Source organism: Urocitellus parryii, chromosome 4 (genome assembly GCF_045843805.1).
Source record: "Urocitellus parryii isolate mUroPar1 chromosome 4, mUroPar1.hap1, whole genome shotgun sequence".
Taxonomy (NCBI): domain Eukaryota; kingdom Metazoa; phylum Chordata; class Mammalia; order Rodentia; family Sciuridae; genus Urocitellus; species Urocitellus parryii.
In genome coordinates this window covers 172,968,363-172,995,869 of record NC_135534.1, presented here as the reverse complement: position 1 = coordinate 172,995,869, position 27,507 = coordinate 172,968,363, and the positions used below count along the sequence as shown (strand labels likewise).

General features: G+C 41.4%; 1 pseudogene; it reads left to right on the top strand.

The window, feature by feature from the left end:
- Positions 1-2,270: 2,270 nt before the first annotated feature.
- On the top strand, positions 2,271-5,465 carry LOC144254157 (heterogeneous nuclear ribonucleoprotein U-like protein 1 pseudogene; annotated as a pseudogene).
- Positions 5,466-27,507: the final 22,042 nt, after the last annotated feature.

Here is a 27,507-nt window from a genome sequence, read left to right as displayed (position 1 = left end):
GGAGAGAAGAGGGATAGATAGGAAAGTGGAGGAAATGTGGAATGAATCTAACAAAATCATGCTATGTTCATATATAAATATACTACAGGGAATGTCACTTTTATCTATATGTAGAAAATACCAATTAAAAACAAAAAAAAAAAAAACACAAGTGATGGGAGGATCAGTAGGGTTGGAGAACAGGGGGGAGAGTAGAGGGGAGAGTAGGGGAGGGAAAGGGATGGAGAATGGAGACTGAAATGGAGTAAATCAAGTTCTATGCATGTTTGATTTTATGAAAATGAACCCAACTACTATGTACAACTACAATATCTAATAAAAAAAATCAATATTTCTAAAAAAAGACTAGATAGTCCTAAAATGGACTAAAGCAGATAAGCTAATTTAGTGTTTTATAAAAATGGCATTTCAAATAAGTGATGAAAGGAGAGTCTATTTATAGAAGGGATTTAAGACAATGTTCTAATCCTTCAGCAAAAATAGCATTAGATCCCTAGTGCACACCCTTAACCAAAATTTAATGTGGGACAGTTTAAAATTTCCAATATTAAAAACATGAAATTTTAGAAGTACTAGAAGAAAATATCTGTGTATGTAAACATGTGCATCATACCATCATGAAAACCCACAGGCAAATGAATAATTGAGAGAAGTTATTTCTTTTTTTTTTATAATTTTTAGTTTTATTTTTTTATTTTTTTTAATTTATTTTTTTAATTTTGGTTGTTCAAAACATTACATAGTTCTTGATATATCATATTTCACATTTTGATTCAAGTGGGTTATGAGCTCCCATTTTACCCCGTATACAGCTTGCAGAATCACATCAGTTACACTTCATTGCTTTACATATTGATAAACTCATGTCTGTTGTATTCTGCTGCCTTTCCTATCCTCTACTATCCCCCCTCCCCTCCCCTCCCCTCCCCTCTTCTCTGTCTACCCCCACTACTGTAATTCATTCCTCCCCCTTGTACTGTTTTTCCCTTTCCCCTCACTTCCTCTTGTATGTAATTTTGTATAACCCTGAGGGTCTCCTTCCATTTCCATGCAATTTCCCTTCTCTCTCCCTTTCCCTCCCACCTCTCATCCTTGTTTAATGTTGGTCTTCTTCTCGTGCTCTTCTTCCCTAGTCTGTTCTTAGTTACTCCCCTTATATCAAAGGAGACATTTGGCATTTGTTTTTTAGGGCTTGGCTAGCTTCGCTTAGCATAATCTGCTCTAATGCCATCCATTTCCCACCAAATTCTATGATTTTGTCATTTTTTACTGCAGAGTAATACTCCATTGTGTATAAATGCCACATTTTTTTTTATCCATTCGTCTATTGAAGGGCATCTAGGTTGATTCCACAGTCTTGCTATTGTGAATTGTGCTGCTATGAACGTCGATGTAGCAGTGTCCCTGTAGCATGCTCTTTTTAGGTCTTTAGGGAATAGACCGAGAAGGGGAATGGCTGGGTCAAATGGTGGTTCCATTCCCAGCTTTCCAAGAAATCTCCATACCGCTTTCCAAATTGGCTGCACCAATTTGCAGTCCCACCAGCAATGTACAAGTGTACCCTTTTCCCCACAACCTCGCCAGCACTTATTGTTGTTTGACTTCATAATGGCTGCCAATCTTACTGGAGTGAGATGGTATCTTAGGGTGGTTTTGATTTGCATTTCTCTGACTGCTAGAGATGGTGAGCATTTTTTCATGTACTTATCGATTGATTGTATGTCCTCCTCTGAGAAGTGTCTATTCAAGTCCTTGGCCCATTTGTTGATTGGGTTATTTGTTATCTTATTGTCTAATTTTCTGAGTTCTTTATATATTCTGGATATTAGGGCTCTATCTGAAGTGTGAGGAGTAAAGATTTGTTCCCATGATGTAGGCTCCCTATTTACCTCTCTTATTGTTTCTTTTGCTGAGAAAAAACTTTTTAGTTTAAGTAAGTCCCATTTGTTGATTCTAGATGTTAACTCTTGTGCTATGGGTGTCCTATTGAGGAATTTGGAGCCCGACCCCACAGCATGTAGGTCGTAGCCAACTTTTTCTTCTATCAGATACCGTGTCTCTGATTTGATATCAAGCTCCTTGATCCAATTTGAGTTAACTTTTGTGCTTGGCGAGAGAAAGGGATTCAGATTCATTTTGTTGCATATGGATTTCCAGTTTTCCCAGCACCATTTGTTGAAGATGCTATCCTTCCTCCATTGCATGCTTTTAGCCCCTTTATCAAATATAAGAAAGTTGTCATATAGACGAGGGGGAGGTGGCGGCGGCGGCCATTTTGAGCCGCCGCCGCCATTGGAGTGGGGGGCCCCCCCCTTTCCCCCTTCGCCTCCTGACAGGAAAGGTTTAAGGGGGACAGAGCCCTGGGAGGCCGGGCCGGGCTCGGGGGCCGCCCCGGGGGCCCGGGCCATGGATGTGCGCCGTCTGAAGGTGAACGAACTTCGCAAGGAGCTGCAGCGCCGCGGCCTGGACACTCGCGGCCTTAAGGCCGAGCTTGCTGAGCGGCTGCTGGCGGCGTTGGAGGCCGAGGAGCCTGACGACGAGCGGGAGCTCGAGGCCGACGACGAACCGGGGAGACCCGGACACAACAACGAGGAGGTCGAGACCGAGGGGGGCTCCGAGCTGGAGGGGACCGCGCAGCCACCGCCGCCCGGGCTGCATCCGCACCCCGAGCCCGGCGGCTACTCGGGGCCGGACGGACATTATGTCATGGACAATATTACCAGGCAGAACCAATTCTACGAGACCCAAGTCATCAAGCAAGAAAATGAGTCGGGCTATGAGAGGAGACCTCTAGACATGGAGCCACTGCAGCAGGCCTACCGGCCAGAAGTGAAGACAGAGATGAAGCAAGAAGCACCCCCCAGCTTCCTGCCACCCGAAGCTTCTCAACTCAAGCCAGACAGGCAGCAATTTCAAAGTCGAAAGAGGCCTTATGAAGAAAACAGGGGACGTGGATATTTCGAGCACCGAGAGGATAGGAGGGGTCGTTCTCCTCAGCCTCCTGCTGAAGAAGATGAAGATGACTTTGATGATACCCTTGTTGCCATCGACACATATAACTGCGACCTGCATTTCAAGGTGGCCCGAGACCGGAGTAGTGGTTATCCACTTACTATTGAGGGCTTTGCATACCTGTGGTCAGGAGCCCGTGCCAGCTATGGGGTCAGAAGGGGTCGTGTATGTTTCGAGATGAAGATCAATGAGGAAATCTCCGTGAAGCACCTCCCTTCTACAGAGCCTGACCCCCATGTTGTCCGTATCGGCTGGTCCCTGGACTCTTGCAGCACCCAGCTAGGCGAAGAGCCTTTCTCCTATGGCTATGGAGGCACAGGGAAGAAGTCCACTAATAGCCGGTTTGAAAACTATGGAGACAAGTTTGCAGAAAATGATGTGATTGGCTGCTTTGCGGACTTTGAATGTGGAAATGATGTGGAACTTTCATTTACCAAGAATGGGAAGTGGATGGGCATTGCCTTCCGAATCCAGAAAGAAGCCTTGGGGGGTCAGGCCCTCTACCCTCATGTTCTGGTAAAGAATTGTGCCGTGGAGTTCAACTTCGGGCAGAGGGCAGAGCCCTACTGTTCTGTCCTCCCGGGATTCACTTTCATCCAGCACCTTCCCCTTAGTGAGCGGATCCGGGGCACTGTTGGACCAAAGAGCAAGGCAGAGTGTGAGATTCTGATGATGGTGGGCCTGCCCGCTGCTGGCAAGACCACATGGGCCATCAAACATGCAGCCTCCAACCCTTCTAAGAAGTACAACATCCTGGGTACCAATGCCATTATGGATAAGATGCGGGTAATGGGCCTGCGCCGGCAGAGGAATTATGCTGGCCGCTGGGACGTCTTGATCCAGCAGGCTACCCAGTGCCTCAACCGTCTCATCCAGATTGCTGCTCGCAAGAAACGCAACTATATTCTAGATCAGACAAATGTTTATGGGTCAGCCCAGAGACGAAAAATGAGACCATTTGAAGGCTTCCAACGAAAAGCTATTGTAATTTGTCCCACTGACGAGGACCTGAAAGACCGAACAATAAAGCGCACCGATGAGGAAGGGAAGGATGTCCCTGATCATGCGGTCTTAGAAATGAAAGCCAACTTCACATTACCTGATGTCGGGGACTCCCTGGATGAAGTTCTGTTCATTGAGCTGCAGCGGGAAGAAGCAGACAAGCTGGTGAGGCAGTACAACGAGGAGGGCCGCAAGGCTGGGCCACCCCCTGAAAAGCGCTTTGACAACCGAGGTGGTGGTGGCTTCCGGGGCCGCGGAGGTGGCGGCGGTTTCCAGCGCTATGACAACAGAGGCCCCCCTGGAGGCAACCGAGGAGGCTTCCAGAACCGAGGGGGAGGCAGTGGTGGTGGAGGCAACTACCGAGGAGGTTTCAACCGCAGTGGAGGTGGTGGCTACAACCAGAACCGCTGGGGTAACAACAACCGGGATAACAACAACTCCAACAACCGAGGCAGCTATAACCGGGCTCCCCAGCAGCAGCCACCACCACAGCAGCCGCCACCACCACAACCACCACCCCAGCAGCCGCCGCCACCACCCAGCTATAGCCCTGCTCGTAACCCACCAGGTGCTGGCAGCTACAACAAGAGCAGCAGCATCCCTGGCTCGAGCGCTAATACCAGCACCCCTACGGTCAGCAGCTACAGCCCCCCACAGCCGAGTTACAGCCAGCCACCCTACAACCAGGGTGGTTATAGCCAGGGCTATACAGCCCCACCACCTCCACCTCCGCCACCACCTGCCTACAACTATGGAAGCTACGGTGGCTACAACCCGGCCCCTTATACTCCACCACCACCGCCCACGGCACAGACCTACCCTCAGCCCAGCTATAACCAGTATCAGCAGTATGCCCAGCAGTGGAACCAGTACTATCAGAACCAGGGCCAGTGGCCGCCATACTATGGGAACTACGACTACGGGAGCTACTCCGGCAGCACACAGGGTGGCACAAGCACACAGTAGCCAGTGTGTCTAGAGGCTCCCGGGGCCGCTGCCAGCTTCCTGCACCAGCGCCTGCCTCGGCCCCTTCTCTGGCCCCTCCTCTACCCCCACCGGGTCCTGTGGTGCTGGGGATGGGGTCATCCCAGAGCTGCCTCCCTCCAGCCCACTGCCTCTCCTTTGGGGGAGGGGTCTTCTCCCCCACAGGCCAGGCAATTTTCTCTGGATTCAAACAGGCAACAATGACCTTTTATTTTGTTTGTCCCCTCCATCTCCCACCTCTTCCTTTTCCTCCTTGCCCCTTTTTGACTGAAAATCCCTCTTTCCCTTGGTCATCAGTGAGGCCACAGTGACTAAGGGGAAGACTCCTTCCTGTTTGCTCCTCCCAGCCCTGCTCCAGCCCCTCAGCTTCCCAGACCCTCATGCAGTTGGTTGTAAATTCTTCCAGGAGCTGTTTTACTGTCTACTTTTCAGGATTAAAAAAAAAAATCAAAAACTTAAAAAAAAAAGTTTAAAAAGCAAATGTGGAGGGAGGAAGCAGCAACATATTTTTTTGGTAATTATGCTTTTTTTTTTTAATTTTTAGAATTTGTCTGTTTTTACTGTGGGTCGGCCGTTGATACTTCATCAAAATAACCATTTCTTTGCTGAGTTCAGGTGACCGAGGAAGAGCCACACCCTCGAAACAAAACAAAACACACAAACAAGAAAAACCACAGAATCATCTTTAACCTAACGTTTTATACGATGTCTCAGTTCCCCGTAACTTTGCACACAAGCTTCTGTGTTCAGTTGAATTGTAACTGCTTTTTGTATTTGGAGAGAGTGTGACTATTGAACTTGAAACCTTTAAAAAAAAAAAAAAAAAAAAAAAAAAAGAAAGTTGTAGTTTTGTGGGTTGGTTTCTGTGTCCTCTATTCTGTACCATTGGTCCACCCGCCTGTTTTGGTACCAGTACCATGCTGTTTTTGTTACTATTGCTCTGTAGTATAGTTTGAGATCTGGAATCGCTATACCACCTGATTCACACTTCCTGCTTAGTATTGTTTTTGCTATTCTGGGTCTTTTATTCTTCCATATGAATTTCATGATTGCTTTCTCCATTTCTACAAGAAATGCTGTTGGGATTTTGATTGGCATTGCATTAAACCTATAGAGAACTTTTGGTAATATCGCCATTTTGATGATGTTAGTTCTGCCTATCCATGAGCAGGGTATGTTTTTCCATCTTCTAAGGTCTTCTTCAATTTCTCTTTTTAGGGTTTTGTAGTTTTCATTGTATAAGTCTTTCACCTCTTTTGTTAGGTTGATTCCCAAGTATTTTATTCTTTTTGAGGATATTGTGAATGGAGTGGTTGTCCTCGTTTCCATTTCAGAGGATTTGTCGCTGATATACAGGAATGCCTTTGATTTATGCGTGTTGATTTTATAACCTGCCACTTTGCTGAATTCATTTATTATCTCTAATAGTTTCTTTGTAGACCCTTTTGGGTCTGCTAGGTATAGAATCATGTCACCTGCAAATAGTGATAATTTGAGTTCTTCTTTTCCTATTTTTATGCCTTTAATTTCTTTCATCTGTCTAATTGCTCTGGCCAGTGTTTCGAGAACTATGTTGAACAGACGTGGTGAAAGAGGGCATCCCTGTCTTGTTCCAGATCTTAGAGGGAATGCCTTCAATTTTTCTCCATTCAGAATGATGCTAGCCTGAGGCTTAGCTTTTACAATGTTGAGGTATGTTCCTGTTATCCCTAGTTTTTTGAGAGTTTTGAACATAAAAGGATGCTGTACTTTGTGGAATGCTTTTTCCGCATCTATCGAGATGATCATATGGTTCTTATTTTTAAGTCTATTGATGTGGTGAATAACATTTATTGATTTCCGTATATTGAACCAACCTTGCATACCAGGGATGAATCCTACTTGATCATGGTGCACGATTTTTTTGATATGTTTTTGTATCCGATTCGCCAGAATTTTATTGAGGATTTTTGCATCTAGGTTCATTAGAGATATTGGTCTGTAGTTTTCTTTCTTTGAAGTGTCTTTGTCTGGTTTCGGAATCAGGGTGATGTTAGCCTCGTAGAATGAATTTGGTAGTTCTCCCTCTTTTTCTATTTCCTGAAATAGCTTGAAAAGTATTGGTATTAGTTCCTCTTTAAAGGTTTTGTAAAACTCTGCTGTATACCCGTCCGGTCCTGGGCTTTTCTTAGATGGTAATCTTTTGATGGTTTCTTCTATTTCTTCTATTGTTATTGGTCTGTTTAGGTTGTCTATATCCTCCTGACTCAATCTGGGCAGATTATATGACTTAAGAAATTTATCGATGCCTTCACTATCTTCTATTTTATTGGAGTATAAGGATTCAAAATAATTTCTGATTATCTTCTGTATTTCTGAAGTGTCTGTTGTGATATTGCCTCTTTCATCCCATATGCTGGTAATTTGAGTTCTCTCTCTTCTTCTCTTCGTTAGCATGGCTAAGGGTCTGTCAATTTTATTTATTTTTTCAAAGAACCAACTTTTAGTTTTGTCAATTTTTTCAATTGTTTCTTTTGTTTCGATTTCATTAATTTCAGCTCTGATTTTAATTATTTCTTGCCTTCTACTTCTTTTGCTGTTGTTTTGCTCTTCTTTTTCTAGGATTTTGAGATGAAGTATGAGATCATTTATTTGTTGGTTTTTTCTTTTTTTAAGGAATGCACTCCAAGCAATGAATTTTCCTCTTAGAACTGCTTTCAATGTGTCCCATAGATTCCGATATGTTGTGTCTGTGTTTTCATTTAACTCTAAGAATTTTTTAATTTCCTCCTTGATGTCTTCTAAAACCCATTGATCATTCAGTAACCTATTGTTCATTCTCCAAGTGATGCATGATTTTTCCTTCCTTCTTTTATCATTGATTTTCAGTTTCATTCCATTGTGATCAGATAAGATGCATGGTATTATCTCTACTCCTTTATATTGACTAAGAGTTTCCCTGTGACATAATATATGATCTATTTTTGAGAAGGATCCATGTGCTGCTGAGAAAAAAGTGTAGCTGCTTGATGTTGGGTGGTATATTCTATATGTGTCAATTAAGTCTAGGTTGTTAATTGTATTATTGAGTTCTATAGTTTCCTTATTCAGCTTTTGTTTGGAAGATCTGTCCAGTGGTGAGAGAGGTGTGTTAAAGTCTCCCATGATTATTGTATGGTGGTCTATTAGATTCTTGAACTTGAGAAGAGTTTGCTTGATGAACGTAGCAGCCCCGTTGTTTGGGGCATATATATTTATGATTGTTATGTCTTGTTGGTGTATGGTTCCCTTGAGCAGTATGTAGTGTCCCTCTTTATCCCTTTTGATTAACTTTGGCTTAGAGAAGTTATTTCTAACGTCGTAGTGAGTATAAATAACAAACGAGTTCAGGTTGTTATCGATAGTCTAGTGGATATTAGCAATGTAAGTATGAAAATAATTTTAATTATAGACAAGTCTATAATGAACATTTAAATTTATTTTAAAATGTGACCTACATTTAATGAATCAGATTTATTTGGAAGAATTGCCTTTCTTTCTACAAGGTAGTTATGACCTCACAGAATTCACAAATGTGGGTCTAGCTGAGCTTACCTGCATTGTCATTGTGAATTGAGCTGCTATGAACATTGATGTAACTGCATCACTCCACTCTGCAAACAGTGACTCTGCTTTTGTGGAGCTGGAGCAAGGTGTGTGAATTTTCAGTTTGCTCTGAATGAGAGGTTTTACATCAAATGATCTATGTGCCTTTTTGCAGCTATGCCATCATTTTGTTGGAGATTGTCACTCAAAGCGACCTAGTCTCATTAAGACTTAGTTAAGGGGCTGGGGATGTAGCTCCGTTGGTAGAGTGCTTGCCTCCCACACCACAAAAAAAAAAAAAAAAAAAAAAAAAAGACTTAAATATATCTTTAAGTGAACCATCAGGGAGTCAGTGTCTGTATTGCTTAGAGGTGAACACCATGCCTTACCCTACCCTAGGACAATGTTTTATCTTATTTGTTCATATTTGTTTAAAATGAAATAATATAGATAGCATATTGGCAATAAGCATCTTAACTGTGTAATAACAGGCAAATATTGCCTTTGGTTCCTTCAGCAAAGTGGAAAGCATATCACCCTAGCTTCCAGCAGCTGTTACAGCTGTCTTGGCCCCAGACATGCCCATACACTTCCTCTTATAGTCTCTGTGAGTGGACGTGCTTGGCTCTGGGTCTCAGCTCTGATGTTTAGGATGGGGCTCTGGGAGAGTTACTAAACCTCTCAAGGTTCCCCGAACCTCAAACTCCCATAAAGGCAATAAAGAGGAACTCCAGTACCACAGCAAGAATCAGATGAGAAAAACTGTACACAGGGGTTCAATAAATATTAGTGATGCCAAGTCTGGTTCAGAACGAGGACACACAATTCTGACACTAGTTTTGAGGGGGAATAGGATTGTATGTCTTTCCCCAGGGCATAGACAAGCAGAAAGATAGGCAGATACATAGATATTATAATTATACAGGTATATTTTTGGAATGGCATGTACTTTGGACTTGAGCAAGCATTGACCAAGAATCCCAGACTGTAAGGTCCTCTGGGTATAAGGAGGAGTTCCGCCTACCCAAATCTAGGTATATTGAGTTGAAGGAGAGCAGAACTAAAAATACTCTGGCTGCATCTGGATCATGGGGATCCTTTAGAGATTTGTTTTCATTTGACCACATTCCAGTCATAATGATGTTGAACATGGATTTTGTTTCCTAGGATGTGAGTTCTCAGATAAACTCTTCTCACCATCAGGTTTTATTTATTTATTTATTTTAAGAAATTTCCCTCCAGGTTTATAAATTTCAATTGGTCACACAAGCTATACACATTTTCCACATTAATCAAAACCATGATAAAGAAGATTGTCTATAAAAGAAGTTGGAGTTAAGGAAGGGTGGGACAGGGTTCTTTTAAATTGTTTATTTCGTTTTTTAAAAATATAAAACATTGGGAATTATGTAGGTAGCCATTAATTTCATGTGCTTCTGAATGGCATTTAGCAGATAATCTAAGACATGTGGGAATCTTATCTAGAACAAGTCAACACTATTTGATGATTTTGGTGCTTTTAAATAAAGGAAAAGAGGAACAAAAGAAGAGATGAAAGTATATAATAAAGTATGCCTCAACTCTCAAATCAGCAGAATTATGAAAATTTGACTAATGGAGTGTTTACTTTGTGCCAATAACAATACTCTTTTGGTTAATACACCATTCCCATTTCCCAATTATCTGATTCCATCTAGCTTCAATATATTTTTGCAACCCTAAAATTTCCTTACTTGCTTGCTTCCTTCCTTTCTCTCTCCCTCCCTTCTTTCCTTCCCCCCAGTGCTGGGAATTGAACCCAGGGCCTAGCATATGCTCAGCAAATGTTCTACCTCTGAGTTGCATCCCCAGCTCCACATCTAGCTTCAATATATGTTTATGTAAATTAATTTTCAATGACACTTTGAAATGTATGTGTGCGGTCCCACAGAAACCAAAAACAAAACCGAACAAGCAAACAACAACAATAAAACTACCACTATTCATGAGGACTGGCTCCTAGTAGTCAACATTTGTCATCTGTGTCTGAAAATGGACTCTCTCAGAGAAGTGCAGATGAGTGAGGTCATTTCTATATGGAACAACAATGGTATCTGCAGCTGGTCTAGGTGTGGAGAGAGGGTGGGGGTGGTGGGGTAGGGAGTGGGGAGTAAGGGCCGACCTGCACTGTTAAAGTCCATCGGTTATTTCTGGGGGAACTGGGAATGACTGAATGTCTTGGAGGGGCCCTGTGGTGGAGATTTTTAGGGGCCAAGTTGGGTAAGTCACCCTTGATCAGAAAGGAGCGCTGTCAGCTCTTGAATGATGGGAATGACATGGCAGAAACAGCCATCAGTGGCAGAATTGAATTTTCTTTCCTTCGTGGTTAGTTAAGACATTTAGAAAGTCTCCAGAGTGGATCTCATATGGTGAGGACTTCCTATATTTCTAGATTCTGTTTAACAGATAAATGGATTTATACTTGCTAACAGATTCTTTTTACCACCCCTGTCAGGGGTGCCACAAGTACTGAGTCAGCCTTCTGCCTTTGGGAACAGCTAAGACTACAACTATGAGCTGAAGTCACCTTATCAATTATATATTTGTGCCATTTCATTTTTGGGTGAGGCCACTGAGACCCTAGACCTGTATAAGACTCCAGCTCATTCTTTGACTCCCATTTAATTCTTTGGTGAAGGCCCTGGGCTCCCTGTTTTTCTTTCTTGGATACTGCTTCTGTTATAATTTTGGGTGATCTCAATGCCCAGGAGGACAATGTGTCCAATTTGTGGCCCATCAATTTGTTGACCCCATCTTCTCCCATGATCTTGTTCCTCACCCTGTCTCAGCTACTCATATCACAACTAAGATAGCACCAGTGACCATCATTTGATCCACTTAACAAGCTCAGTGTCAACATTTCAGTCTTTGGACTCCACCTCCTGTTTTTCTAGCAAATTCCCTTTAATCTCCCAATTTTAGAAATGTATCAGGCTAATTGCCCTGACTGCCCCTCACTCCCTTCCATGTGCCCTTTTCTTCACTTGGTTTAGATTCATGATCCATCACCGAGACAGACACATTTACCTTTGTTCTTCTTCTATTGTCATATCACCAGCTGACAGATATGTGTGCTTGATGGATTGATGTCTATCTCCCTCTTCTGGGACTCTAAGCCTCTCAAGGGCAGTACTTTGTTTTTTTTTTGTTCCTTGTTGAAGCCCAAGGACCTAGAATATCATTGTCATATAGTTGGTGCTCAGTAAATATTAGTTGACTGAATGAATAAATAAGTCAGTGAAGATGAGAGTAGTTTTAGAGGGGTTAAATTATGTTTCTGCTGGTGAGAAGTTGGATGCTTCTGTTTTGATTTTTCTAATGTAAGATAGTTTCTACTTTTCTTCATCCCCCTCTCTTCTCACCAAAAGGAAAGGCTTGTTTTGAGGAACATTCCTTGTATCTCCCTCTTGAAGAAATGCTTGCAGGGAAGCCTAAGAATTACTGTCCTTGCTCTTCAAAATTTGCAAAGGTGGGGTGGGAGTAGGAAGGAAAGGACACTTAAGTGCAAACTATAAAGCCGTTGCCTCTGCTCACCATGACTTCATGGTTACATCTTGGAAAGGGACTTATTAGCAAACCTCAGCTGTTGCTTTAAGTAACAATTTCTTGGCATGATTCCATAGGGAACTGAGATATGTGTCAGGAGCTTGGGAAAGATACTCAGACAGAGGTAGTTTGGGGGCCGCCACTATAGTCCTGTATTAGAGCCATAGATGGAGATGAAACCTAGGGGAAAACAAATGGAGAGAGGAGCCGTGGTAGAATCCAGAACGTGAGTTCAGTGTTACCAGAGAGCTCTGGTGCTATAAAAACCTGACGAGGTGACTTATGTGATGGTGAAACCACGCAGGAATATTCCTGTGCAGCACGCCCCGGAGCAGATGAGGCTTCATAACTACAATGCTTTGAGTTTGGGAATGTATGTAGGCTCATGATAATTGGTGTGGTTGATAGAAATCAATTTACTAAAACACAAAATGAGAATTGTGATGTTGGAGGGTTAAGTGCATTTGATGGAAGAGTGGCGGAGTAGAAAAAGACCAGCCGGTGCTGTTACAGCCTCTTGATCTAGCTCCAGTCATGACATTAATTGCCCTGTTACATCACTGTTACATCTGGCTTCTAGTGCCTCAGGGCCTTAGTTTCTTTCTTTCTTTCTTTTAAGTTTCTTTATACTTGAAATAAAAAAAAAAAGGATACCATATTGGAGAGACCAAGACGGCAAGACACAACACAGGCAGCATGTCAGAATTGGGGATTGTCCCCTCTAAGATCACATCATACTGGATTTTCTTATGAATTTATATTGTAACCTGAACACAAATCACATGGATTGATTTAGTGTTCAAGCTACTGAAAGTAAAGCTCCATCAAATCTCCCTGAGTGGTAGGGATAAAATTTAAAAAGAGAAACCTAGGACTAGATTTCCAAATTACTCACTTTTTGCAATTCTATTCAGAGTTTCAGTAAATCGGTGTATTATTGTTATCTTTGATCACTGCAGTTGATTAAGAGGTGCAGGAAAAACAATCCATCGCAAAGACCTATGTTTGAGTAGTAAAGAAGCTTTTACACATGACAAATCCCAGCAAAATCAGTCCAGTGGACATGAAGATGTCTTTGGTAAGCTTGAGTGACTTTCCAGTCCTCACCAACTGCACACAGGTGCCAACTGAGACACACTCATTCAGGTATGGATTTGCTGGAGCATTCTGTGCAAGGCTCAGTGGTGCACTCCCTTACAAGGAACACTCAGCTGCTTGGTTATTGGATTCCAAGGGGATGATAATTACAAGCCCAGGAGCCGTCTATAGAAATTCCCCTGCCATCTATAAGCTTCAGAGTCAAAGATGAAATCACAGGGAGCAAAGTGTTCCTATGAAGTAGTTTGTCTTTGTAATGACTACTTAGATGGAGAGGTACAGTGAACACCTGGAAGTGCTCATGGCAGAAAGAACCCAAGAACTAATGCATTAACAACAAATAACGAACCGCCTGCTCTAAAGTAAGTAATGCCATATTGAAATATGATGCCAATAATAAAGGCTGGTTTGTTTAGTTTATGCATTTCTATTTAGCTTGTTTCTCTGAAGTGTTCTTTTTTGAGACCTAATTGCTGAAGCCATGGAAATGACTATTTTACATCTTTTGAAAAAAAATCCTGTGTTCTGATTTCAAGGATTTTTAAGGGTCACATCTCATTTGCAGTAGAAATTTGGCAACTCAGTTCCTTTATCAGAAGTTGCTGTGCATCAAAGGTGGAAGGTAGAAGAGAAATCTGTACCTGTCATGGCAAGGGAAGGATTTGAGTTCAGAAATGGATCTTGGGCAGCTGTGTGTGAATCTTCCAAGGAAGTGCCCAGGCTCTGGGGAGGTGGAACTGGGCCCTCCTTGGAAGTTGCAGGAGGTGCTCAGGCAGGTAGAGGCTTCCAACCCTGGCAATGGAGAGAAGCACGTATGACATGACATGTTTCAGAGCTTGGGCTCTGGAGTAAGTTAGAACTCCGCCATTTTCTAACTTTATAACCCTTGGGCAGTGGCAGGATATAAGATCAACACGCATAAATCAAAGGCATTCCTGTATATGAGCGACAAATCCTCTGAAACGGAAATGAGGACAACTACTCCATTCACAATATCCCCCCCCAAAATAAAATACTTGGGAATCAACCTAACAAAAGAGGTGAAAGATTTATACAATGAAAATTACAGAACCCTAAAGAAAGACATAGAAGAAGACCTTAGAAGATGGAAAAACATACCCTGCTCATGGATAGGCAGAACTAACATCATCAAAATGGCGATATTACCAAAAGTTCTCTATAAGTTCAATGCAATGCCAATCAAAATCCCAACAGCATATCTTGTAGAAATAGATAAAAGAATCATGAAATTCATATGGAATAATAAAAGACCCAGAATAGCAAAAACAATACTAAGCAGGAAGTGTGAATCAGGCGGTATAGCGATACCAGACTTCAAACTATACTACAGAGCAATAGTAACAAAAACAGCATGGTACTGGTACCAAAACAGGCGGGTGGACCAATGGTACAGAATAGAGGACACAGTAACCAATCCACAAAACTACAACTATCTTATTTTTGATAAAGGGGCTAAAAGCATGCAATGGAGGAAGGATAGCATCTTCAACAAATGGTGCTGGGAAAACTGGAAATCCATTTGCACCAAAATGAATCTGAATCCCTATCTCTCGCCGTGCACAAAAGTTAACTCAAAATGGATCAAGGAGCTTGATATTAAATCAGAGACACGGCATCTGATAGAAGAAAAAGTTGGTTATGATCTACACGCTGTGGGATCGGGCTCCAAATTCCTCAATAGGACACCCATAGCGCTAGAGTTAACAAATAGAATCAACAAATGGGACTTACTCAAACTAAAAAGTTTTTTCTCAGCAAAAGAAACAATAAGAGAGATAAATAGGGAGCCTACATCCTGGGAACAAATCTTTACTCCACACACTTCAGATAGAGCCCTAATAACCAGAATATACAAAGAACTCAAAAAATTAGACAATAAGATAACAAATAACCCAATCAATAAATGGGCCAAGGACCTGAACAGACACTTCTCAGAGGAGGACATACAATCAATCAACAAGTACATGAAAAAATGCTCACCATCGCTAGCAGTCAGAGAAATGCAAATCAAAACTACCCTAAGATACCATCTCACTCCAGTAAGACTGGCAGCCATTAGGAAGTCAAACAACAATAAGTGCTGGAGAGGATGCGGGGAAAAGGGCACTCTTGTTCATTGCTGGTGGGACTGCAAATTGGTGCAGCCAATTTGGAAAGCAGTATGGAGATTTCTCGGAAAGCTGGGAATGGAACCACCATTTGACCCAGCTATTCCCCTTCTCGGTCTATTCCCTAAAGCCCTAACAAGAGCATGCTACAGGGACACTGCTACATCGATGTTCATAGCAGCTCAATTCACGATAGCAAGACTGTGGAACCAGCCTAGATGCCCTTCAATAGATGAATGGATAAAAAAAAATGTGGCATTTATACACTGTGGAGTATTACTCTGCATTAAAAAATGACAAAATTATAGAATTTGGAGGGAAATGGATGGCATTAGAGCAGATTATGCTAAGTGAAGCTAGTCAATCTTTAAAAAACAAATACCAAATGACTCCTTTGATATAAGGGGTGTAAACAAGGACAGGGTAGGGACGAAGAGCTTGAGAAGAATATTTACAGTAAACAGGGATGAGAGGTGGGAGGGAAAGGGAGTGAGAAGGGAAATTGCATGGAAATGGAAGGCGATCCTCAGGGTTATACAAAATGTCATATAAGAGGTAAGGAGGGGTAAGTCAAGAGAATACAAATGGAAGACATGATTTACAGTAGAAGGGGTAGAGAGAGAAAAGGGGAGGGGAGGGGAGGGGAGGGGAGGGGGGGAAAAAAATAACCCTTGGGCAAGTCACTTCATGAGCTGTTTCTTTATCCCATGAAATAGGGATAAAAGCTATACCTACTTCATGGGAGTGTCATTCATATGAGTAAATGAGTAAATGAGTGCGATACTTCTTATGAGTGCCTGGCACAAATGAAGAATTTACTGGATATTATTTTTATTTTTTAAAAATGAATGAATAGACCAGGATCTTTGTTTTAACCTTCTGCCAAATCAGGAAAGCAAGTAGGCAGCAGGTTCTTGGCAGAGAGAGTGTCTGTCATATCCTCAGGCTTAGTGCCTAGGCAAGGCCTGCCCACCAGCCCCTCAACTGATTGTTACCATTATCTCCAGAACCAAAGTTGTCTATCCTCTGTCCTGCCTTACAATCCTGTTGGGTGAGCTAGGATTGCCTAGTGTAAGCCAGGCCTGGGCCCCCACCCTTATGTGGTTACTGTTGAAAATGTAGATTTCTCTTGCACAGAACTTCTCAATCCTGATTGCACATTACCAACCCCTGGGGGCTTTAATAATAAACTAATACCTGGTCCTCACCTTTCAGACATTCTGTTATAATTACTTATGGAGGAGATTGAGGCATTGGTATTTAAAAAAAATCTACTGGTTCTTAGTTTTTTTTTTAAACTAATGTGCAGACAGCTTGGAAAACTGCAGACTAGCAGTCTAATAAGCATTATTTTAATGCAATGGAATCAGAAAACATCTAGTAGCACAATACTTGGAAAAACCATAATTCTTTAATGACCAATTGGAGTGATTGTTTTTTCTTCTGTTTGATCTCTTTCCAGTCTTTAAAATTGCTGACTTTTCTCTCTTCCTTTTGAAATCCTCTCCTTCATGGACTTCTTTACTTCCTTGCTCCTGGTTCTCTCTTGTCTTTTTTCAGCTCTGCATCCTTCATCTACACTTTGGACATTGAAATTTTCCTGGGGTCTATTCTCAGCATGCTCTTTACTCATTCTGAGCCCTCTTTGATTTAGCTCCAGTTCCCAAGCTTCCACCACCACCCATATGCCCATGATCTCCAAGCTTGGAGTTTTAAGTTTTAAACCTCCATCTAACTTGGGATCCAGTCATGGTATGTAACATAATGCCAGGTATGTAATGCCAGTCAGTGACCTACATTATTTCTGGGCTACCTCAGCTGTAGCTGGTGACAGTCTTTTTACTTATCCCTAATTGCTGTGATGGCCATTCCTAATTTTATTGCTTTCTTTACATTCTGTGTTCATCTCATCTCTCCTTCCACCAGGACTCCTTCCCAATGAATAGGTTCTAAAGTATGACACTGCTTTCAACTGTCATGAAACTTGCCAAATAAAGGCTTGTCTCTACCCGTTTCATATTCTGCAAGAGGAAGAACCATGCCTTCCACTTTCTGAGGCCAACCTCTCCTTTTGGATCTCATACTTCTGCCTCCTTTCATATAGATATTGAATGAATCTTCTTAATTACCCCATATATGCTGGGCATTGTACTAGACGGTAACATAGCACTGTATATAAAGGAACGAGTCTCATTCTTGTGAAGCTCATGGTTTGGTGGAGGAAGACAGAAAATGGAGACTGAAAAACAACTGTATGATATGTCAGGTGGTGATGAGTGCTAGAAAGAAAATAAGGCCAAGTAGGGAGTGACAGCGACGGGGACTGCTGCTTCCTACAGTGTGGTCAGAATGCTGAACAAAGTAAAAGGCATGTAGGGGCAGAGAGGGTGGGAGGTACACAGGTGAGAGCATGTTTGGCAATTTTGAGGGACAGAAAGGGGGTCTGTGAGTGGGACAGTGGGGCAGAGAGGTAGATGATAAAGTAAACAAAAGAGCTGGGCATGACTTTGGATGCCGTGGTAAGGACTTAGATTTTATTTCGAGGGGATATGAGGAGCACTGGAGGGTCGAGTAAAGGAACAACACGCTCTGACTTCTGTTTGGAAAGAAATGTTCTATTGCTGCATGTAAAAGGCTGCAGGAGAGGTCATTGTAAAGCCCAAATGACCAGTACAGGGGTTAAGTTCTGCATGAAGGGTGAATTTGGCTTCAAATAGGGATGTAGCAATGAAATAGTGAGAAGTGGTCGCTGATAATGGATTTAATTTATTTTAAAAAATATTATTTAATTTGACAAAGAATGTTATGTTTTTATTGTATACAACATGGTGTTTTAAAATAATATATATTGTGAAATGGTTAAATTCAGATAATTAACAAATGCATTACTTCATGTAGTTATCATTCCTGTGGTGCAAGCACATAACATCCAGTGTCTACATTTTTCAGGAATACAATATATCATCATGAACTATAGTCGCTTTACTGTGCAATAGGCCTCTTTGAAATTGATTCCTCTTATCTGTTGGATATATTTTAGAATTAGATCTTATAGGATTTGCTCTTGGATTAGCTCTTGGATGTGTGATGTGAATGAAAGAAAGGGATCAAAGATGCCTTGTAGATTTTTGGCCTGAGCCATTGTAAGAATAGAATTGCTTATTAAGAAAAACTTGGGGAAAAGTAGCTTATGGAGGGAAAAAAATCATGATTTAGGACATGTTATTTTAAGAAGATTATTAGCTATCCAAGGGGAGATGTCAGGCTTTTGGATATAAAAATTTAGAGTTCAAGGAGGGGGTTCCAGATGCATTATGTGAACCTAAGTGTTATTAGTATATAGATTGTGTATCTAAGCCATGAGAGTGGAAGAGCTCCCTTTGGATAGTGAATATGGATGCAGGAGAGATCTGAGGGGAGACACAGAGGGGCGGGGGGAGAAAAGGATTTTGAGGAGTAGTTGGGATCAAGATGGGGTGGTATTCCAGAAGCCAAATGAGGAAGGTGTCTTCCCTAGAAGGGAGTGAGCATCATATTGAATACTGCTGCTGGGCAAGTAAGACAGGGTTGATGCTTAAATCAACCACTGGATGGAGCAACTTAGAGGTTATTGGTGGTCTTAATGGGAGCAATTTTGGTCAAGTGCGGAGGACAAAGAGCCTGTTTGGGGTGTGTCTGGAGGACACTGGGACAGGAGGAAGTGAAGCAAGTATGGGCAAGTGTTTCAAAATTTCAAAGATTTTCACTGAAGGGGAAGAGAGAAATGAGGGTGTTACTGGAGGAGTCGTCAGTTTTTAACTTAATTTAGGAGAGATAGCCAAAGGAAAGACCCAGTGGTAAAGAAAAAGTTGGTGGGCCTTACCCCATCAACTGTCTCCTCCGTGATACTCTATATCTTCAGTCTCTCTTGTGGTTCTAGCTTTCCCCCCTCAGTTTACAGATACGTGACATCTTCCTTCATTTTATTTAAGTGGAATCTCAAAATCTTTGGAGCCCTACCATCCTGAGTTTAGATGTGGTTTTTGCTGCTGTGTAACTCAGTCTCTTTGAGCCCCTGTGTTTTCATCTGTGAAACAAGGAAAACAAATTAAAAAGGCTGGCATGAAAATTAAGGGAGATAATGAACAAAAGGAATGTGGTTCCTGGTTTTTAACAGGAGTGCCTATCTTACTGCATTTGCACAGATGTCTTATCAACTGGTGGTGACCAATGACCCATAGAGCTGCCCTAGCTGGGTGACCAGCCCCTTCAAGGCAATTCAATTCTGATAATGCCAGTTTCCTTTAAGTTTCCTTCAATGGCTCCTCTCTGCTGGACTTGCCTTAAAAGCTTTTTTTTTTTCTTTACTCCTAAATATTGATATTTACCTGGTTGTTACTGTTGGTTCTTTGGTTTGCTTATCTAAATTTGGTGCTCTAGATAGGCCATAAATAAGTTTCAGGTGGTCATGAATCCTTGAAATTATATTCAAGATTGGGTGCTGCTGTGTATTTTCTGGGAGAGGGTCTCCACCAACTCCCCAAAGGTAGCTCAAGAATAAAGAACAAAGTTAACCAAGTAATTCATTTTCATAAGCCTTGGGGGCTTTGCCTGTTCTGCCCTGTATACTTGGAGTTACTTTCTTCCTTTTGGTGGGAGGAGTAACTTTCCAAATCTATCTGAAATGAAAGTTATCCTCTTTGGGGCAAAAACATGTCAGTACTTCCTGTGTCACCCTTTACATCCTCTCTTTTATATTTAATTAGCATACATATATGATTAATATCATGCTTTGCTGTTTATCCAGCAGGAGTATGTGTTTCTGGATGGGGTAAATGAATCTTGCTTATATTACCAAGTCCCCAGCAGAGTGCCTAGGATGTGGTAGGTGCTCCGTAAATATTGGTTGGAAACCTGACTACATTTTACATTCCTCAATTAACAACACATAGAAGAAATAGCAATATTGCCAGATCATGCTGCATTTATAAGTATTTAGCATATTACCAGGATAGTTTATGAATATGTATATCAAAAGTGGCTATTGAGATAGAAATTCCTGAGGGAAATATAAAAATATCACCCTATTTCTTTCACTAAAAAAATATAAAATCTGTATTTCCCACTATTATTAGACTGCAATAAATATTCATCCTTTATCCCTCTAGGGGGGTCCCAAGCTATCTGCAAGCAAAATGAGCGCCGAATGTGCCCAGTATATCATTCTGATTGCTTTTACCCTGTAGACAGAATGAAGATCATAGTTGATTTGCTTCTTCCAACACTTTCGAGATTCAAATAACTTTAGATTTTTAATCCCCAAGACTAGAGGAAGACAAGGTAAAACTGTTCATATACCAAGTTATGTTTAGGAAAAAATCCCTATGAAGAAGGTAATAGCCACTTCTTGAGAACAAAAGGCTCCACCAACTCCCCAAAGTGCAAAGCCCAGGAGCTCTCTGAACTAATAATGCTGCTAGGGCTCACAGCAACTAAATTGCAAATCCCTGTAGGCTAAGAACTGGACCTGTTTAACTCAACCTGAGAGGCCCCAGTTCCTGTACTAAGTGTCTCAAGTTAGGGGAGACCATCAATCTCAACCAGCAAAGTGCCTGGTCAGTAAAGGCTGGTGCCAGAGACATCACAGGCAGATCCTCCACTCCTATAATTAACTCTCCTTCTTTCTCCACCTCTGATAACATCCCTGACCCCATCTTAACAGCGGCCCTAAGGGAGCCTGGGTTAGGGAAATGTGCTTGGCTTGGTACAAATCCATTGTAGCCAGGCAAACAATACAAATATTACCCTGTTGACTGTGTGTCGAGGACAGAAGTGACAACTAAAGGTATTGTCATGAAGATTAGGTTCTGCCTGCCTAATGAACTGTTTGAACTCATACCCTAAACAAGTTGCTGATGACAGCAACTTGGAGTTGTCGTGCTTGGAGTTACCAGAGTGTGTCTACACACACACACACACACACACACACACATTTTTTAACAAGAGCAAAACATAACAAATTTATTTATTCAAAGTTTTATATGCATGGAGCCTTCAGAAAGGAAGACCCCCAAGACCCAGGAAAAACTGTTAATGCCTAGTCAGTCGAGAATAAACAGCCATGGAAACCTGGTGAGACCAAATGGTAATGAACTGAGGTGGACCCAGCCAATCCTGTTCAGAGTTTTCTTGGTCCTTCTGTGTAGCCTTTCTTCCTCATAAGTATAGGACAGGACCCTTCTGGGATTAAGAGAGAAAGGAGAGGGTAGACTTTCTAGGTTTTATAGCTTACTTTTGAGTAGAGGGGTTCTAGTTTCTTTGACCTCCCTTGTTGAAGAGGAATTCTGGTTTCTGTGACTCACTTTGGGAGGGCGGATGGATTCTGGAGAGACTTGACTCCTGAGACCTTCCAATCTTTTTTAGTTCAAAGTACTTGGCACACCAAAATGCCATACTTGGGGGTACTGTCTTCTTCTAGTTGTACGAATATAATAAGGCAAACATGAGCTCTCCTTAACTGACTCCAGGGTGTGACTTCCTGACCTTAGCCACAGACTGCCACTGATCCTGTCCTTTTCTTACCGTCCACAAGTATATTTTATTGATTGGGATGAAAAATAGGCAAGAAGGGGAGTGTGTTGATACGAATCCATTGCTATTGCTGAAGAACCAATTTAAGTATCAATCCTAACAGGTCACATAGTGGTGTGCCCATTTTTTCAGGTGTTATGTTTTTAATATAACACAGTTAGGATTTCAATTCCAAAGGTATAGAGATGGAGCAGTCCACGGGATTATAGGATTTGGGCATGACTATCAGTAGGTTGAGAGTAAAGAATATCTGCCAAAGAAGAAAATGCAGGCATTTGAGTGAAGTAGCAGCAAGCTTACCACTCAGGCAACCTGTAAATAAAGTAAGTCAGTGTGATTTAGTTAAGTCTTTCCACTCCCACCCCTTGATTCAAAAAACAAAACAAAACAACAACAACAAAAAACTTAAATCAATTGCTTGGAGCTAAAAGGCACCCAGTTTAGCAAAACAGCAGGAAATTGCTTTAGAAAGGTATACTTCATCTTAGGGAATGTGTTTTAAAATCTGAAGCAAAAAGACCATATAGTTTTTCCTTCCATAACAAAGAATATAATGGCTGCATCTGTGATGAGGCAGAACCAAGGTCGCCTTGCCTATAGGCAAGTTTTGAAAGTTCAGAGGAAAACCTATATATTGAAGTTGTAAGCTGTGAGGTTGAAACTGCAAGTGATTTGTAGCTTACTGCAGGCACTCCAAGCAGCCAGCCCCTACCTGGGGACCAAGGGACCTTCCCTGTTGTACAGATGGAGAAACTGAAGCATGGAGTTTAAAGATAGGCTCAGACCCATGCCATGTTATGATGGTGATTCCTGGTGGGGGTGGGATGGGGTGGGGGAGGAAGAACAACCTCTTTCCAGCAGATAATGGTATAAACTCAAAGTAATTCATCTGAAGAAATGAAAGCACCCCTAACAACCAAACAGAAGATCTCAAGAGTAGGTGGGAATCAGGATAACTAGTAAGCAAATAAACCTAGACCCAGGACTTCTTTAAATGAGCTTTGCACAGCTGTTTCATTCTGTGTAAATCTCTTGTTATATAAACCTTTTCATTTGCTCATCAGAAATAGGTCTAGTCCAGATGTTAGGGGACAGAATTCTCATCAAACAAGCTGTCCTAGCTTTTGCCTTAACAATACAATCTAAAAGGAAGCTAAGTGACAAACAAAGCCAACCCCAACCTCCAAACCCCAAACCCAAACCGAACGAGGAAAAAAAGAAAAAAAGAAAAGAAAAAGAAAAAAAAAAGAATCTCAACCAACCATGTCACAAATAATGGAGAATATTTTCTAAAGCAATTAACTAGCCTGTCACTTTCTGGTCTCTCTGGCTCAGATTTTGGAGAGCTTAAAAAAAAAATTGTGCTGAACAGGGAACAAGGAGCTACTCTGGCTTAATTAGGTATTGCTGATTGTTTTGCCTGATTTAACTTTTTTCTACCTCATTGCCCCTTGCTAGTGACATTGTGGGCTTCACTGAGTTTTCTAGTGCTAGCACACGGCATCAGGTAGGGGACTTCCTGAACATACTCTGTCACCTTTGATGAAATTACAGATCATTATGTCTACAAAGTGGAGACTGTTGCAGCTGAGTGTGACTATGCGGGAACTCCCTTAGACATGCAATAATATTGAATTTTAGTGGGAACAAAGCTAGGAATTAATGGAAGCTAATTATTTGCATGAAAAGCCCAACTTTCCTCAGTTGTAAGCACCTAGAAAACAAATCTTAGTAGCCTCATTTTTTTTTTTTTTTAATATAGGGTCTCAGTGTGTTGCCTAGGGTGGTCTCAAACTCATGGGCTCAAGTGATCCTCCTGCTTCAGCCTCCTGAGTAGCTAGGACTACAGGTATGCACAACTAAGAACCACCTGTGTTCAATATGGGAAACAAATTGGCTTTATCCTTTTATTTTTGTGGTCAGATTCTAAGGCATTAGCTCAGTGACCTTTAATGCCCCTCTGGCCTGTTTGTTGCTGTAAGTACTATGTGCTAACTAATTGTGCAACTGGAACACCCTTATTTATTTACATTGGTATTTTCCCGTTCCTCATGAGGAAAGGAAGTAAATTTTGAAAGATTAGATAGTGAATATGGGATAATAATTAGATCAAATTATTCTATCAATAATCACGACAATTTCTAAATTGTATAAATTGAGAAGGGAACAACAAAATGTTCCATTACCCAACATGTAAATTGAAAATAGTCTTAGAAAATATTTACAATTCTCTTTTTCAGTGCATATTTATTGAGAACCCCGTATGTGCCAGGCCCTGTGTTAGCAGTAGAGCTCCCAAACTTAAGAGGCTGAAATGATAGGAACTGTGTCCTCAGGGGGTTTTCAGCCTGGTGCAGTAATAAGCAGAAGGACTGAGATCGATAACCACTTGAAGAAGGAATGGTGCTTCTCCCTGTTCACCTTCGTTACTGGACCTACTGCCCATGCAGACCATTGCACGAGTCACTGCAATTCACACAATTCCTTTTCTTTCTGTTAGTGAAAAATACTGTGTTGATGAAACTATTGTGCTGCTAGAATTTCTTGTCTTTCATTACTGGAAGACACTGCATCATGAAATTAAAATTGCTATCATACAGGACAATTAATTGAACAACCATATTTTCCTTACAGTTCACTTGTATTTCTTTGGGCTTTTCTTCCCTGTGCCTCTAATTCAAAACCATTGAACAGATGTTTAGACCCAAATGTGCTCCCAGCAAAAGATGAAAACTTTTAACAAATCTCACTGTTAATGAGTAAATAGGACACTAAATATATAGTAAGTAGGGATTCTGATTTTTTTTTTCAGTAATCCCTAGATTTAAAGGATTTTTCTTTATTCACTCAGGGTAGGCTCATTATGCAGAAATGTGGGTGAGGGTCATAACATTATCTCTGAAGGCCGTTGTTGAAGGAATACAGAGAGAAAGCTGAAATAATCCTTTGGCTAAATTTGAAGTAAATTTTGCTTGGAGTTGATAAAAATGGATTAAGTACTTAGGCATCTGAGACTTGATTGGGACCAAGGTTCTGCTTTGTTGTGCTTTATGAAAGTACTGATTAACTTGTGTTTTGGTCAAAGTATGATATGATGCTAAATCTTCATCCTTTAGTGTTGTCTGTTTTATTGTTGGTGCGCAATGGGGTTCTGTGTCAGTGTGAACTTTTATGCTTCAATCTGTATCCCTGCTGCACTAGACAACAATGGCTGTCAGCAGAGTCCAGAGTGGTGCACCCGCATCAAGGGTAGCTAATAAATATATTTTTCTTTCATACAGTTACTAATAAGAATTGAAAAATTAATTATTCACCGATGAGTATGGCCAGTGTAATTATTTGGATTGGTATTTTCAGGGCTCTCAAGTTATGCATTATCTCCTAGCTTGCTAGATAGAACTGGAAAACTAATACTAACACCACCATGTATCAGATGCTTAGTCACATGCCAGGCATTGTGCTAAGGGCTTGACGTGGACCACTGATTAACATACCTGTCAACATTCCTATGACCCAGATATCATCATGATCTCCATTTCCTGGATGAGAATGCCAAGGCTCAGATCCTTGCTCAAGGTCACACCTACTAAATGCAGAACCAAGACCCTAACTTGTCAGACTCAAGAACTCATGTTGCTGGCCACTCTGCTGCTTCTCATGGTGGGCAGGGAATTTAGAGATTTACTCAGCTGAAGAGGGACTTAAGCCCAGGAAATTTAAATGACTTAGTATTTAGTGACATATTTATGCATACAGCCGAGATTTCCTGGGCTCATGGCCTTTTTGGTCATAGTAAAATAGAAGTGTTGGGCTGTAGGGGCACCTGTAGCTTTCTCTTTATCAATGTGCAAAACCCTAGAGTTGTTCTTGACTCTTTCTGACCTTTCCCTTTTATAGCCACAATAGAATGGTTGTGAGTCAGGCTCTATAGTCAGATTCCAGCTGGGGTCAAACCTCAGCCCTGCCACTTTTCTGCTGGGTGATTTTGGGTAAATTAGTCAATCTTTCTGTGCTTCAGTTCTTTTTATCTGCAAAATAAGAATCATAAATTTGCTGACCATGTAAGATTGTTTTGTATATGAAAGGCATATAGAGTACTCACGATGCTTGACGTAAGTTTTCTATAAATGTTATTCACACCTTTCCTTTCATTCTTCTAGATCTGACCTTTATCTTCCTACATCTGGACAAAAATAGTCCCCTAACCAGTTTCCTTGCTTCCTGTCTCTTGCATTTACTATTTTCTTTCTTTCTTTTTGTGGTTCTGGAGATTGAGCCCAGGGACACTCTACCACTGAGCTATATCCCCAGCAATTTCCATTTTTTATTTTGAGACGAGTTCTTGCTAAGTCACCCAGGCTGGCTTCAAACTTGTCATCTTCCTGCCTCAGCCTCCCAAATTGCTGGGATTACAATCATGCACAACTGTGCCTGGCTTTTTTTAAGCTATTAGGAAGTGAAACCATACTTTGCTTATTCTGTTCTCTTAATCAGAAACTTAATAGCCTACAGCATCATGCACAGACTCTTCAGGCTTGCAGCCAGTGCCCCACATCCCAGACTTCCTCCCCTTGACAATGAGTTTAGTTACTGTACACTCTGAGGGAACAGTCCCCACAAGACGGCCTCACTTCTAACATCAGCTGCTAGCTTAGTGATTCCTAGGACCATCCTTATTTCAGATCAGCTGGTTACAAGTTTGGGGGTTCCCTCAACTACCCTTAGGTTCCATAATTCACTAGAATGACTTATAGAACTCAAGAGAGTATTATACTTATTATTAAATATTTTTTATAGCAAAAAGAGAAAAATTAAAATCAGCCAAGGAAGAAAAAACAGGGCAGCATCCAGGAGGAATCTAACTATGGAGCTGTCAGTCATTTTCTCCCTGTGGAGTTAGAACCTAGAAGAGATTGGCAAAGCTCCATCTAGAAAGGGCAGTTGTTCTCCCTGAAGGGAGACCAGTTCCTCGTAGATGGTCAGATGACCTCCTTCTGGTCACCATGTGTGACAAAATGCACAGAACCTTGCCAACTGCAGAAGCTCACCCAAATCTGTGGTGTACAGTTTTTATTGGGGCCCAATCACATACTGTTGTGTGGCTGACCTTTAGTCTCCATCCTTTCTTAGAGGTCAGGCTAATTAATCATCAATTCCTCTAGAAGTCAAAAGTGATACTGTGTGACCTCAAGGTCCCATTATAAGTCACACTGTTAAACTGTGAGTAGTCACAGCCCCCTATCATGTAAGACATTGAAGGGAGACCAGTTCCTTGTAGCTGGAAGCAAAGACTGGACATCACTTTGGTTAATTCTTCATTGCACAGATTCATTTCTCATTATTCTTTTATAGGACATCTCTTGCCAAACCACCCAAACTTTCATTTAACCTGTAATATTTCCCCTTTGCTTTCAGGATGCTTAAGTGTTAAGTTTAGTGATTAGTGATTTATAGAGTCTGGCTCGATAGTCAGTTTTTTATAGTCTGGCTCAAGTCTTACTTGCCCCCTGAAATTTGATTTGCCTACTCAAAGTTTTCCTAATCACCCACTTTTCTAACTATT